Source organism: Ruditapes philippinarum, unplaced genomic scaffold, assembly GCF_026571515.1.
Source record: "Ruditapes philippinarum isolate M1 unplaced genomic scaffold, ASM2657151v2 ctg3470_1_1_1_1, whole genome shotgun sequence".
NCBI classification, from domain to species: domain Eukaryota; kingdom Metazoa; phylum Mollusca; class Bivalvia; order Venerida; family Veneridae; genus Ruditapes; species Ruditapes philippinarum.
The window spans coordinates 51192-66181 of NW_026864916.1; the positions used below are offsets into that span (position 1 = coordinate 51192).

Below are 14990 nucleotides of genomic sequence, written 5' to 3' on the forward strand. Positions count from 1 at the left end.
TTAATAAAAATAGATGCTAGAATTGCCAAAACTTGAAGTTTTGCGAGATTTCATTTGAAAGCAGACTCCATATTGGTAAACTTTCTCTACATATTTCCCCGTACACAATGTCATTGAAGTTTCATTTACAAACAAAACATCAATTAATTCAAAATTGATTTGTTTATCAAATGGTATATCTATTTCTTTTTGACCCAAATTTGATTAATAAGGGTGATTTTAATAGGTTTTAATGAACTGTCAAAATTCTGGTCGCCTTTGCAGTGATTCAGATTGGGTCGGCCCTTTGGCCCATGGCCGATAAAAGTCACGGATGACCGGGAAAATTAAATTCAATACGCCCATGGGACCGAGAAAAATACTATCTCTCAGACCATATGACCGACGAATTTCCATAGTAAAGAGTCAACATTTCATTGAATAATATAATCTTTTGATGCATTGCATACCAGCAGAAAATGTAAATTAGCATCGACGAAAAAAAGTTAAATCCCAAGCAATTATTGATAAGTGATTCGGTAACCCGCCCACATATGTGACGTAGAATGTCATAAGCCTATCAGCATTCCTGTTACATTTGCGGGTGAATCAATTGACCGTGTAGAATAAATTTTGTTTGCATTCAACAGCTTGTGACAGTGCTTTTGGCATATTTTTTTTGTAGATCAATAAGCAACAAAAAACGATTTAGTATTTCATTTTACTTGTGTAAATCTTGAAAGAGGCTAATTTGAAAATAAAAATAGAATTTTTTCAATTGATCCATGCTTAATGACCCAATTAATTATTTTGCCGAGGAATATGCGAGGACCTGTGTTTTCCAGAGGGCTTTTTTGGGCGCATTTTTTTTATAACTTTGACTCAATGAGATTTAATTAGTGCTTTTCCTGTGACAGTTATTTATTCTTCATCAATTTACAGAACATCTGAAATTATGCCAATTTCAAATCCACGGCAAACTGTTTTACAAATCATGCACTGCTTTGTCCTGATTTTTTTATAACTTCATTTCTTTCAATTGTCCGTTAATCACACCAAAATTCCCTGTTCAAGCAACCCAGAGAGGCAATATAACTATATCCAATTATTGTTCACTTTTTCAATTGATCAATTATCCCATTTTCACAATAAACTAGTCTACACAACCCTCTTTCAATCATTACACATTTTACCTGTATGCAGTACAGCTAGTGACGTAGCATATATACTACCAAATATGGTAAGCATGATGCAACTATGTAAACAATTAACTCGCTGATTAAAAGTGAAGTTGTAAATGTACATACTGGCTTGTGAATGGAGCTAACTGAGGTAATTCATTAAAGAACTTTTTTCAGTTTATAGAGAATCTTCATATGATTTTCTACAACATTTTCTTTTCTTTTCATTTTCGTTTCCAACGGCTTGAACAAAATATAGAGAAAGGCCTGATATATTCAAGTATACAGTAGTGGTTCCAATTCTTTTTTTGATTAAAATAAATTGTTTGGCATGACCCTCTAAATTGTCAAGTGATCACTTAAATCTGATACAAAAATTGGAGCTGGCAGAAACAGTGTGACGGACTGCAACTTTTGTCTTTGTTAAATAGATATTGAATATGCATTTAAATATTTTGTTTATCCTTATTTTATCAGAATACCAGCCAACCATATACATTACTTATTTAGAGATACCGGTAAAAGAAATTGTCCGAAGTTTTTCAGGGTTCGACATTAACGGGATCCCGGGATTCCGAGGATCCCAAAAAGTCGGGAGGAATCTCTGTGATTCCTAGCTGGGGATTCCGTTGGGATCTCTGAAAAATTGCTGTGTAAATTTTTGAAATTGTCTGAATTAATATCATTGAATCACAAATATTCAAGAAAAGTGTTAATAAAGACTGGCACAACTGCAATGTTCAAGAAAGAAGAGAAAAATCCCGCCGGTAAAATCTACGCTCTTGAATCATGTACGCCAGATTTCCTTCGTGCAGTGACTGCTATCAACTCATTTGTGATATATAATGAAAAATATTTTGGCTAAAGAAACATTCTTGAATAATTTTATATCATGCATTGACTTCATAATATTAAGTTGTGAAAATTCAAGAAAGAAATATAATTAGATCTATCGTATAATTTTTTTCACGAGCGGTGTGTACTTCAAATATGTGCAGATCGGCGGTAGCTACGAGGTTAACAAGTACGTGTTTGTTTGTTTTTTTGTTGTGTGCCAAAATTCAGCATTTAAAGTGTGATCATTGTAAATTTTCGTAAAAAAATGTGAAAAAAAAAAAAAAAAGATTACTGATGTATTTTTTTCTCCCTGTAGTACAGCAAAAGTAGAATTAATAAATAGAATAAAAAGAATCCATACTTTTCAGTTTAAAATCCTTTTTGAAACTCTGCAGCCTTAAATGCTAAAAATATTAGTCTAACTAAAGACTGAAGTGTTCTAAGGTCAATCAAGGTCACGCATAATTTACCGACAAAAAAAAAGAAAAATCCTTAGGTGAAACATACACCAAATGACGTATATTTCATCTGACAGTTCTTTGGGCCAATCAGTGTTCTGAACTACATGACTGCTGTATGCGGTGAGTGCCTTTGATGTGGCATATGTCAAAACTTCAAAAAAAAATCAATACACACAGGGAGGAAAAGAATCGGACATTTCAGTGTAAAAATTGAGAACAATAAATTTGGATATTACACATCCTGTCATGGACTTGGAGCAACTTTTTACTTTTAAAAACGAAATCGTTTGAAGGTACCCTACTTGTAATGCAAACAAAACTTTTTTCTTGATATTTTACCTTTAGTAAAGATTCAACAAAATATTTAATTTATAACAATCTATGGGATATTTCCTTTTAAACACAAAAAGTGTACAGTAAGCTGATTTTTTTAAAGTGATCATAATTTAACATTTCTTTTTAAATGACATGAAAGTAAATATTTTCTAAAAGACTAAGTTATCCATACCAGAACTTACAGGAATATGGAGCCTAATCATTACCTGTAAGTTTTTAAAGATCTACAGATGATATGTTGGCTCTATTTCAGTGAACCCTAAGCTATCTGAAAAAATGTTTCCCCAGTTCCTACTTAACTTCAAAAGTTCAAATCCTAAGTCCCATTGCCCAGGCACTTGCATTATACCTTCATTTACAGAAACTGGTTCACAATTATCAACCCCAGGGAGAAAACAGGTTTTATTTTCAAATCGAACTCTTGTTCAGTGGGTGGTATTCTGTTTACATGCATGTAAAAAATGTATTATGTTTTAATTTATCTTAGCAGTCCAATTATATATTTACTAGTAAAGTAAACACTTTGAAACACTTTTAAAACTTTAAACAGCAATATTTCCAAAGGGCTCATATGGCCAGTTATGTGTTGACGTGCCGTTAAAATCCAAGCAAACAAAAAAACCAAAGGGCTCATAAACTACATTAACTGCATCTGAAACAAGGCAATATATCATGTATGTGGTCTTTAGAAAAAGAATTTGAAATCGGATTGCTGCACTCCCTTGTTATTCTTAGCCTTTATATTTTACTATTTTGATCTGAGGAATCCCTGACATTTAGGAGGAATCCCTGAATTAAATCTCAGGGATTCCTTTGGGATCCCTTGTTAAAACAGTTAGTGTCGAACCCTGTTTTTCCTATGATTTAGGACAAATGACCTAACTTTTTTTTACCATTAAGGACACCTGTCCTAAGGAAAGAAGATCCAATCTGAATCACTGCTTTGCAAATAGGGTTGACTCATAACTTTACTCTCGCACGTCAAAATAAAAGTGACATAGATCTATAAAGTTATGGAAGCCAGAACTAGCCAGAATGGGATTTTACATGCCTCGGGCATTGGGCGTGTGCCTTCGTAGACTACTAGATCTACTTTGGGAAGCAGCCCTGCCCTTAATTTTGAGAAAAAAAAAACAGGGTTTATTTTCGAGAGGGGGAGAAAAAACTTGATGTTACTGTAAATTCAAGTTTTGTGGAAAACTGCATGATTTTAAAGGATTTTTCTTTGGGGAAGCAGCCCTATAACGGCCCGTGAAAACAAGAAAAGATCTATATTGATCTATAAGGTTCATTGCATTTTTTTAAGTGCATCTAGTAAGTTTAACTTTTGAAATAAACGTTCAATTGCATGCAACTTGAACTTTCCGAAAAATACAAGTGTGGAAACATTTGGACTGAAAGAGTCTCCGTTATTTACTGGGGTTCGGGTGTTGTTAAAATGAACTGATGATTATTGAAAATCGTATTGAAGATAAATTAGATTAATACAGAAATAAGTTTAATCTTTTAGTAACAATTCATGATACCTCCGGAAACACAATTTTGTTTTCCCGCACATCTATGCAGACGACAACTCATCCGAGTTAACAAACGCTTCACAATAGCTTTATTCCGGAAACCGTATTCCGGCATGACATGATTAGGCCTATAACAACACTTCGTACAACTAATGGGAACCTTAAGATTTTACTTATTCAAAAAATTTTTAAAGGTACATATAATACCAATTCTATTCTAAGGTCAAATTGCTAAAATTGCCAAGGTTGAAAACATTCATATTCAACTGCAAGATAACTTACAAGTGTAAACTTAGAACTTTTCTTCAGGTTCATGGGCTGCTCTACTCAGATTTCTGAATTTCTGAAAAAAAGAAAGAAAGAAATAAAATCAACAAAAAACAAAAAGTAGATTCTATTTCAGATATTTTTTGTATTTTTAGTGATATGTTAAATGTAAATTCTTATAAAAGAAGTAAGGATTTGTTAATAATTATATTGACGTGCGTAGGAAAGTAAGCAACAAATGAACACGTGGTTGGGAAGACATAATGAAATATAATCAAAGACGGATAAAAAACAACAACAAAACAACAACAACAAAGAACTACAAGTCAACAGAAAAACAACCACTTAAATCATATACTTTTATTTTCCTTCTAAATCGAATGCGACATCTTGTTATGGCCTAAAGTGTGTGAAGTTCCAACCCATTCCAGTCAGTAGCTTTGAATATACGAACCTTAAGTAACCGTCGTGTGACAACTGTGTATGAAGACAACAACTTTCCCTTTTCATAGTCCAGCTGAATACTTTAGTAATATAATAGTAAAACACATGTCTGCAAGTTGGAGCGTGCATCGTGATAAATTGAAAGTGTGATATATTTTGTATATTTATTCTTTGATCTTCAAATAAACGCATATCTATTCATGGATTCACACTTAGGTATTTTCATGTTTGTACAATAATTCTTGCTTACATATCTCGCGTATAAAATTTATGGAGGCTATTCGTTGCCAAAAATCCAGCCTTTGAAACTTGACAATGCACACTTCGGTTCTACTTAACAGATTAGTAAAAATCTAATTGTCGATCCGAGAGTTAAATACTGCAATTGTATTAAGCATTTTGATTATCTCGATTTGATAAAATGGAAGCTGTTAACATGCAACTTAGATAAATTGCAAACTGAATTTATAAATGTATAACTTCAAATATGCGACGTGTAGAAATGTAAACGATAGAACGTACACAATACGTTTAAATAAAACGCTGTGCATCATGACGTTGAGAATGTAACTGCATCAACTTGACATACTCAGGTTTATATGGAACAGAATTAATGCATTTATTCTATCTTGCTTGATGACATTGGAACTTGCATTATGCTTAATTCCATCTTGCTTGATGACATTGGAACTTGCATTATGCTTGATTCCATCTTGCTTGATGACATTGGAACTTGCATTATGCTTAATTCTATCTTGCTACATGACATTAGAACTTGCATTATGCTTGATTCCATCTTGCTTTATGATATTTAAACTTTGCATTATGCTGGTTTCCATTTTTCGTTATTTCATTCAAACATTTCGTAGTCACCAATTCTTTCATTGAGTGATAACTAATAAACTGGAACAAGCCATTTGGAATACTAAAATGTTAACGTCATATACCTTTATGCATAAGCTACCTTTCTTCATGCTCTATACAAACCATTTACGGTTTAGTTTTTTTGTATTACTTTAATGTATAAGTCATTTAAAATTAACTATTTAATGTTCCCTGATGGATTTTTTAAAATATGACTTATAGCTCGCATGGCGTGATTACTATTAGCTTTCGCTTATATCCATTATGCAGTGTTTATGCTTAATAAAGCTCGGTGTCTGAGGCTTTGTGGATAATGTTTGATCATCTTACATTATGATAAACAATTAAAACTATGTACTGTTAAGGGGCGAGAACTCTGTTATCGATGTCAACGGAATTTTTTCCACGATTCGCCTATCATCGGAATTTTCCGTATAGATACTGCGTACATGTATATATAAATACGTACTAAGCGTTTAATACATACATTGCAGTTGAAAGAATATAAATACAAGTAGTAAAGGATTATGCAATATAATTTTATATATGTATACAGTCTAATAGAAAAAAATATGCTCGTAAAAAGTGATGCAATGGGGCAGTTACACGTACAGTCAGTGGCGGTTTCAGGCCCTGGCTTAAGGGCTGCACCTACCCCCAAATATACGTGGAATATATACGTGTCAGTTTCATGCAATAGTCTTCTTAGTGTACTCCCTTACCAAAACATATTATGCTGTCATCCAGTTGTCTAGCACCTGCCTAGGTACTGCGAAGGTCTTATCTAATGACTTGGACATTAAAAAGCAAAAATTATTGGCCTTTTAACTTAATAAATGTCTCAGAGTCACTAGTAGTGGCGAATAGGTATGTAACGCATTAAAATATACATGTATAATAAGGAAAGAAGGAAGTTGTTTATTTTTGTAACATGTGCATAGTCAATTACAAATGAGCCGCGTCACGACAAAACCAACATAATGGGTTTGCGACCAGCATGGATTCAGACCAGCCTGCGCGTCCGCGCAGTCTGATCAGGATCCAGGCTGTTCGCTACCAGTTTCTCTACTTGTAAAAGAGTTGGAAAGCGAACAGCATGGATCCTGATCAGACTGTGCGGACGCGCAGGCTGGTCTGGATCCATGTTGGTCGCAAACCCATTATGTTGGTTTTGTCGTGACGCGGCTCAAATGTTGGGCATATGTGTGTCTGATTATAGATCAGACATCCCGCACACACCACCACATTCACATACATTTGTGCTTAATGATATACTATGCACATCTTTCAGTAACATATTTTATCACAGAAATTTATTGAAATCTATAAAATTCTTACTAAATATGTTTTATTTAAATAATCAAAGGGCTGCATGCTCTGTGGTATTTTCTGATCTTTCCTGTATAAGTTTATTTTTATATACTATTATTCATCTTACGCAGGGACTGCGTTTAACATGCAGTTTGTGATTGATACATATGGAATTTTGCATGCTTAGAGTTGCATCAAAAATCATTTTTCATTTTTTATTACAGCCACACTTTATCCTTGCATATCGTGGCAACTTCCTTAAAAAAGCCACTTCAAAAAAAATGTTGCCTCGACAAGGATTTTAACCTCAGGCCTCTCACACCCTAAACGAGCGCGCTACCTCTGCACCACAGTGAAGTAATACGTATGTAGCGTGAATAAAAACAAATATATTGTAATTCTAAAATTGAGAATTTTCATTTCGTATTTGTAATCCTTATTTAATTCGAGGTATTTTGTTCACGATAAACCTGTTGTTAAACACTGATGAAAATAATTTAGCGAAAATCTTCTCGCCAAAACAGTCCGACATGTATATATTCCATTACTCGACAGTCAGATTTATTTGTGTGCTACGCTCTGGAGTATTCGGTAATCGACATAGCTAAAAATAGCATTTTCATTGATTAAGCTTTACGGAAATAGTGGAACATTTTTCATTGGGTAAAAAAGATATTCATCCGCGAAATTTGTGATTGTAACCTCATATTTCTATTGACTAATGTAAACTTTTAATGCACTGTAATTCGTTCAATGCCTACATTAAAAATTATTATTTCTTTAAATTGCTGGTTTTTAAGCAGTTTTGAGTGAGAACTACTTTGCGTTGTTAGGTCTGTGAGGAAATTTTGTGTTAGACCGTGGATGTTAGCTATGTATTTACTGATTTTGCGATCAGAAAATACAAAAACACATACACATAATGTATAGGAATCTGCTTTCCTTATTACGGGTCAAGTAAAGTTGTGTCTGTCTTTAAAAGAAACTTCCATATATTTTTTTTTGTAATAACACTATACGTTTACGAATGTATATTCATACTGCCCACTTACAGTGTAAAGGATTGAAAGCACAATATTTGTATGAAGCCAAATTATATTTATTTTATTCTACAGAAAAAAATCAAGTTTGTACTGTACTAACTACTAAGTCGTGGCCACGAGTTACTAGATCGTTTAAGTCGTGGGAACGAGATAACTGTGTCGTGCAGACGAAATAATTAAATCAGATTACACCATGATTTTCTAAACTTAGAAAATTTCTGTTTAAAGATTTACGTGCAACATTAATTTTTTGAAAATACTGAAGTGTTCACTTTGAACTTGATACATGTCTTAAGGATCATCAGGCCCATAAACCATACATTAATTTTGACTTAGTTATAGCCCTTTGTTGGAATAATTCTATGATAGAATTGGTCATTTTGTACGTACAACGGCCTGTTAACATTTGAGAGGTACTTAGTCCTGGTTTATTTTATTGGGTAGGGACATTGCCCATGGACAGTAGATATCCTATGAGGATGTTTGAGGTCACGGGTCAGACAAACATGACACTTCATGTAAAATCATTGTCTGATCGTTGAATGATTTAGAAAGAATAAGCTGTAGTTTATATAACCTAAAAAGATCAGTAGATGACATCTAATATTTTTTAGGCAATTTGGTCAGAAATCAGGGTCACAATGACGCTAAATCTTTGACCAATCAATAACCTGAATGAATGTACGTACTTTTACGGACAGGAGAAGTAGGGGCATCCTTGTTAGGAAAATTTATATAAATAGTGTAATTTGAATGGTTATTAAATATCTCGTTCGCACGACTTAACTTTCTCGTGGCCACCGCTAAACTCTCTCGTGGCCACGACATAGTAACTTGTTCCAACGACTTATTCCTCTCGTGGCCCCGACTTAGTCATCTCGTTCCCACGACTTAATTATTTCGTGGCCACGACTAAGTAACTCGTGGCCACAATATAGTATCTCGTTCCCATGACTTAACTATCTCGTGGTCACGACTTAGTAACCCGTGGCCACGACATAGCATCTCGTGCGCATGAGATAAATAAAAACACACACATGTCACCTTTGTGCCACCGTAAGTTTGAGCATAGTATATCTTAAAATTCAATTTCACTATTGCTCATACGACTATCACACACGCCCAAAAAGAAATGTAAACAATTATATAAGAGGTGAGTTGCCACTTGTAGGATGAGTTATTAGAGAAATCTATAACATTTTTTTTCACATGGTGGCGGAATCTTCAAAAACACGCACTTTTCGTCTGTCGCATCGTGTTCTCTTGTTTTCCAGTAAATTTTACCTTTACATGTCAGTCTCCAAATAACACTGTTCTGTATACGCCCTGTATAAAGGGGACGTAACTTTGTTTTACTCCACGTGCCAAAATACGGGATCATCCGGAAAATAACGGGATGTACCGATAAAGCGACACCTGCTGTCATAATACGAACACAAATTATTGCAACTCGCATTATGCTTACTGCCAACTGCTTAGTACGTACTGTCACATGCGACTATAATATCGCTATCGTTGTCATCTTCGTTGTCGATGCGCAGTGATCCTATATTGCATTATATTTGTAATCAGTGAATATATTGAAGCATATGAATGCTAAGACACATCAAATTCGCCAATTATTGATAAAAACTAATAATTTATTGTGACATAATGTCGACAATATAAGGCAAATTAAAGGTACTGACAGAAACTAACCATGTGACATTTAGTTATATCAAGAACAAGCAAAGAATGTTATCTTAAACACCAAACATAATACGTTGATCTTTATAAAAGATGCAATTAAACATATAGCATATTAAAATATGTGAGTTTGATGGTTTAGTAGGGAACACATAAGGTTGCAATTACATTAAAGTGCATTCAGTAATCATAAGGCTAATTTAATTCAGCAAAACGCATGTTTTCATTGTCATAAAGAAGTATAGAAGCAAGCATAATGTAAGTTCCGATATCATAAAGCAAGATGGAATAAATGCACTTATTCTGTTCCATAGGTTTACAACACCGCACTTTCCTTTTACATCCTAACGCGATTAACATTTGTAAACGATTTTGCAACTTCCATACATGGAATTTAATATATGTAAGCTGACGTAGGTTAATGTCTTTTTATGCATTGTACTGAATCAATAGCACCTCTAAAATATGTGTATACATGCTGTCAATAGCTGTTGCATGTACCTAGACTTGCTGTCTATCTGATCAAAAGCAGAGAACTATTTTTATGTACATGAAATACTATATTTATTAAGTTTTGTAATTGATGGCTTTCTAAGGGATAAAATAACAAGGTATACATAAATTGATAATTAACATTCATACATTTGGACTCATTTAAATATTATCAATGAAAAACAAAATGGGAAAAATGGGAAAATATATCTATATAGTATGGTAAAAATAAAATGTTATGTACGAAAGGAAACATACAACTTTGGTTTTAATTTTACTAGTGTTAAAAGTTTTTTTCTTGTCAGGTCATACGCTAGAATTAAGGGCATTAATATAATAGTAAATGCTACTACTACGAAAGACAACAGCCAGAATTTAGTCTGTATTAGTAATTAGTCGTATCAAAATCTCTATCAGATGTTGACTTAAAAATTTGAAAGTGGTAAGGTAGCAGCTTAACTGTAAATGTTACTCATTCCTATGTAAATTGGAATACCCTCAGTAAAATTCATTTGTCGTTCAATATAGTCTTCTCAATAGTTTTTACTTCCTTGAAAAATATTTAACCTCAGGCAGTAAGTAGCCTGGTGTGGTTTTTTTTTTGTTGTTGTTTTTAATTTCTTTTTCTAGGAAATATGGTATCTACAACGTTTTAAAACTTGTATGCCTATTATCCCTTAAAGTCCGCTGATGTTGATTGTATAAAGGCATAGAATGGCAATCATGCAAGTGAATTATGTTTGGTGAATAACTAACACCTAAAAGGTATGGTAAACGGAAACTACCCCGCTTCTTGACGCCGACGGTAAATACCGAAAATGAGCGAATGAGTACGTTTATCTACGATGATGTAGTGGATGGAAAAATGGGCGGAGCTTATTTTATCTCGTGTAAAGCTGGATTATGCTGATCCGAATCATGATGGTTCGACAATGTAAAGCTAAGAATGCAACTTGTTTTTTTGTCGGCGTATACACGAAGAATGAGTATCCGAACACTTGGTATTGCTACTATAAGTCAATGTTTTGTCGTTAAACAAAATGCATTTAGTTGAAATGCATGTTTACGTACAATGTTAAATCGGCAAACTCAATCCAAGAATGCAACATTGGAGTTTACATACAAAGAAATACAATTGTATTTTGTCCGTTAACAAACTGTTCAACTCAAAACAACAAGGCTGGATTTTTGGCAACAAATAGCCTCCATAAAAAATTGCTATGGTTTCAATTTTTTTGCCGGGTGTGTTACATGTCGATCAAGCAGTTTGAATACAAATGTACGTTCAACACCTTCATTCCACATTCTTTGGATATCATAATTATACCGTGTTACATTCTAACTGTATGAATTTATTCAGTTTTAACATTTCTTCACAAGATATAATTAGATAATGCACGCGCTTACTACATCTCATCGTTAGTATGATTAAATCTAATTACTCCAGGCTTTCAAGGTTGTTTTTTATACAGTATGCTTATATTATAATGCAAAGATTGGTGCATTGTTTAAAATATTTACTTTTTTTCTTTCACTGTTTGTGATAATAGAAAGCAAATTCAAAATGAACAACTTGAAAAAATCGTTTTGAGGAATGTATCTAACTTTTCAATTACATTTATTGCAATAATATGCTCAATAAATGAATTTATTATGATCTTTACTCCTTTTGATTGAATTGATGTTGTAAATTGAAAACATTTCATTCATATTAAATATAGAATTTTAAAAATAATCAATAAATGTAGGGTAATGATTATTAAAGAAAAAAAAAAGAAAAATAGTTAATGAATTTAGTTATTAATATTCTTTTCCTTCCTTCCCTTCCGCCGGTTTCTTCGTTTTCTTTTGTTCGCTCGTTCTGCCCCTTCCGTTCCTTTCGTTCGCTCCTTCATTTTCCTTTCGTCCGTTTGTTCTTTCTTTCCTTTCTTCTGTTCCTTTCATTCGTTTCTTCATTTCCCCTTCAGCCCGTTCGTTCTATCTTTCCTTCCTTCCTTCCGCCCCTTTCATTTATTCCTTCATTCCCTTTCGTTCGTTCGTTCGATAATTCATTCGTGCATTCGATATTTCGTTCGTCCATGCGTCCGTTCTTTCGTCCGTTCCTTCCGTCTTTCCTTCATTCGTTCGTTCCTTCCTACATTCATTCCTTCCTTCCTTCCTTTCTTCCTACATTCCTTCCTTCCTTCCTTCTTTTCCTTCCTTCCTTCCTTCTTTCCTCCCTCCCTTTCTTCTTTCCTTCCTTCCTTGAAGCAAAGCAGAAGCAAAAACGTGCAGACAAAAACATTTAAATTTTTTTAAAAATAAAACAAATTGTGTGATACAAAGTGCAGTGACAATAACAATGAGTCACTATTCGAGCTATGATATGACTTGCCACTATTGCCTGGATTCGGCAAAGTTTTTTTATGTTTCAGGCATCGAAACCACTTAAAGCGAAATGAGAAGGTAAAAAAATCAACATGTTTTACTAATCTCAAAATGCTTTAATATATTGTTATATAAAATTAAATGCAAAATCAAGTTACATTTGAACCTGCGAACAATGGCCATGACGGGAGAGACGAATGTTTTTTTATGGTCTTTATTTGCAAGGTTATCGTTATTCATGGGAGGTCTTTAACACAGGTTTGACTGTACTTTTGTACTTTGTATGATTTTAATACTATTGTATCAATACAAAAATACAAGTATGGCTAAAGATATGTCATGTAATGAAGATTTCGCCACAGAGGTAGGTACGGCATATTTAATACCAATACTATTCTAAAGTCACATTACTAAAATTGCCAAGGTTAAGAACATTCATATACAACTGCAAGATAACTTACGAGTGTAAACTAAGAATTTCTCTTTAAGTCCCTGGAATTAAATTTTTATTGTTACATGCTGTAATATAGACCTCTGTCTCAAAGGCAGTAAGTAAGTTGCAGTTACTTGAACTGTCAGCGAAACAGTCAACTATGATCAAATATTTTTCTTTGAGGCTTTGATAAATCAAGCAAAATAGAAAAATACAAACAACACACAAAAGAAAAGAAAAGGAAAAAAAAAGTTCTGCGTAAAGCGTTATATTCAAAGAAAGACAACTCCTGTTTACTAAAATCATTTTTACCTCTGGGTTGTCCTTCTTTCAAACGTGTTCGTAATGGCAAATTATGTCAAGGAGTATAATGCTTTAAGAGATAGAATAATTATTGATCGAAATGTGAAGCACTTAGATGACAAGTATCATTGTGTTGTTCAAATGTATGCATTTATAATTAAGCATTAGCTATAGCAATTATTCTGGCCAAGAAGATTGGAACATGAAAGTTACAATTTGAATTGCTTTCGTAAATGACCGCTTCAATAATGAATGAGGTATATGCTACGAGTTTAGTTTTCTGTTAAAATCAAATTAATTGTGTGTGTTTTTTAAGTATGATCATATTTCTAGGGGAAATTATTTATCGATAAAATAAAAAATAAACGTTGGTCCTATTCTAAATGTATATAATATCATAACAGTGTCTCCGTACCTATTATGTCACTATAAACTATGTCAAAAATTATACGAGTTATTCTTTCTATTTTAGTAATAAGAACGCAATGGTCTTTTGTATGCAACCTCAGTATTTGTTTGCACCTCATCAAAGAAAGATTATTTGTTTTGTAAACTTAATCCTAAAATATCATTTATTTTATTATCAAATTTTGTTCATTAAAAAGCTTCTGAATCTGTGCGCAGTGTTAGTAACAACAGGCAACAAAATTGTAAAACCATAAAAATAACAGCCCAAAAGAAGTATTATTTTTATAATGTTTTGAGTTCAAATAAAATAGTTAGAGAAAAACAACAACAACAAAAGGAAACAACAACAATATTAATATAAATTAAATGTATTTACATGCGTTATCATAGTAAAACCTAGTACAATCAGTGCACGAAGTTTTGACAATCATTCATGTCGAAACACTTAGTTTTGAAAATTATTCATGTCGAATATTGTCGGATATTGTTCCTCTTGTTGCTGATAGCTGAAGGGTTGTCTCCAAGGGTTATAACATCAGAATTGCTGCCACCGTTTATCGCTTCGTTATAATAAGTGGCGATTAAATGGGTTCGAATGGCTGGAATATAATTATGTATCTCTTCGCTCCAGCAGATGAGCTGGATTTGACCCCTGATGTTGCTTTAAGTTTGAAACCCAAAGTTAGTCAAAATCGACCTGTCAGATAGTGGTACTGTGTATTACACTATTGTATGAAGACACAGATTATTTTGTTGTTTCCTAGGAGACACCTTCATAATGACTTAAACTCAAAATACATTTTTACGACATTGTCGAACAATTTGTTTATTAAATCGTTGGATATTTTACAACGTTTAAAATGTGCGGGTGGGTGCATTTCTAAAAAAGGTGTGTTTAAATTTAATAGGATTCATGCTGCAATACCCTTATAGAAGGTTAGAGAACTTGCAGAGTGAAATCCATTCTACTGGCTCAACGGGAACTGTTTCTGACTTCGATCAAGTGGACGTAAATGTTATACGTATTTATAAGAGTAGCGTCCCTTTGATAAAATTTTGAA

General features: G+C 33.3%; 1 protein-coding gene across 1 annotated transcript in view; it reads right to left on the reverse strand.

Moving 5' to 3' along the window:
- The window catches only part of LOC132727273 (zinc finger protein ZFP2-like), a 36828-nt gene extending 32445 nt beyond the window's left edge, over positions 1–4383 (reverse strand). Inside the window, exon 1 of the mRNA XM_060712703.1 lies at positions 4321–4383. The gene's annotated coding sequence lies outside the window, so the exon portion shown is untranslated. The remainder of the gene's footprint in view (positions 1–4320) is intronic.
- Between the last annotated feature and the right edge of the window lie 10607 nt (positions 4384–14990).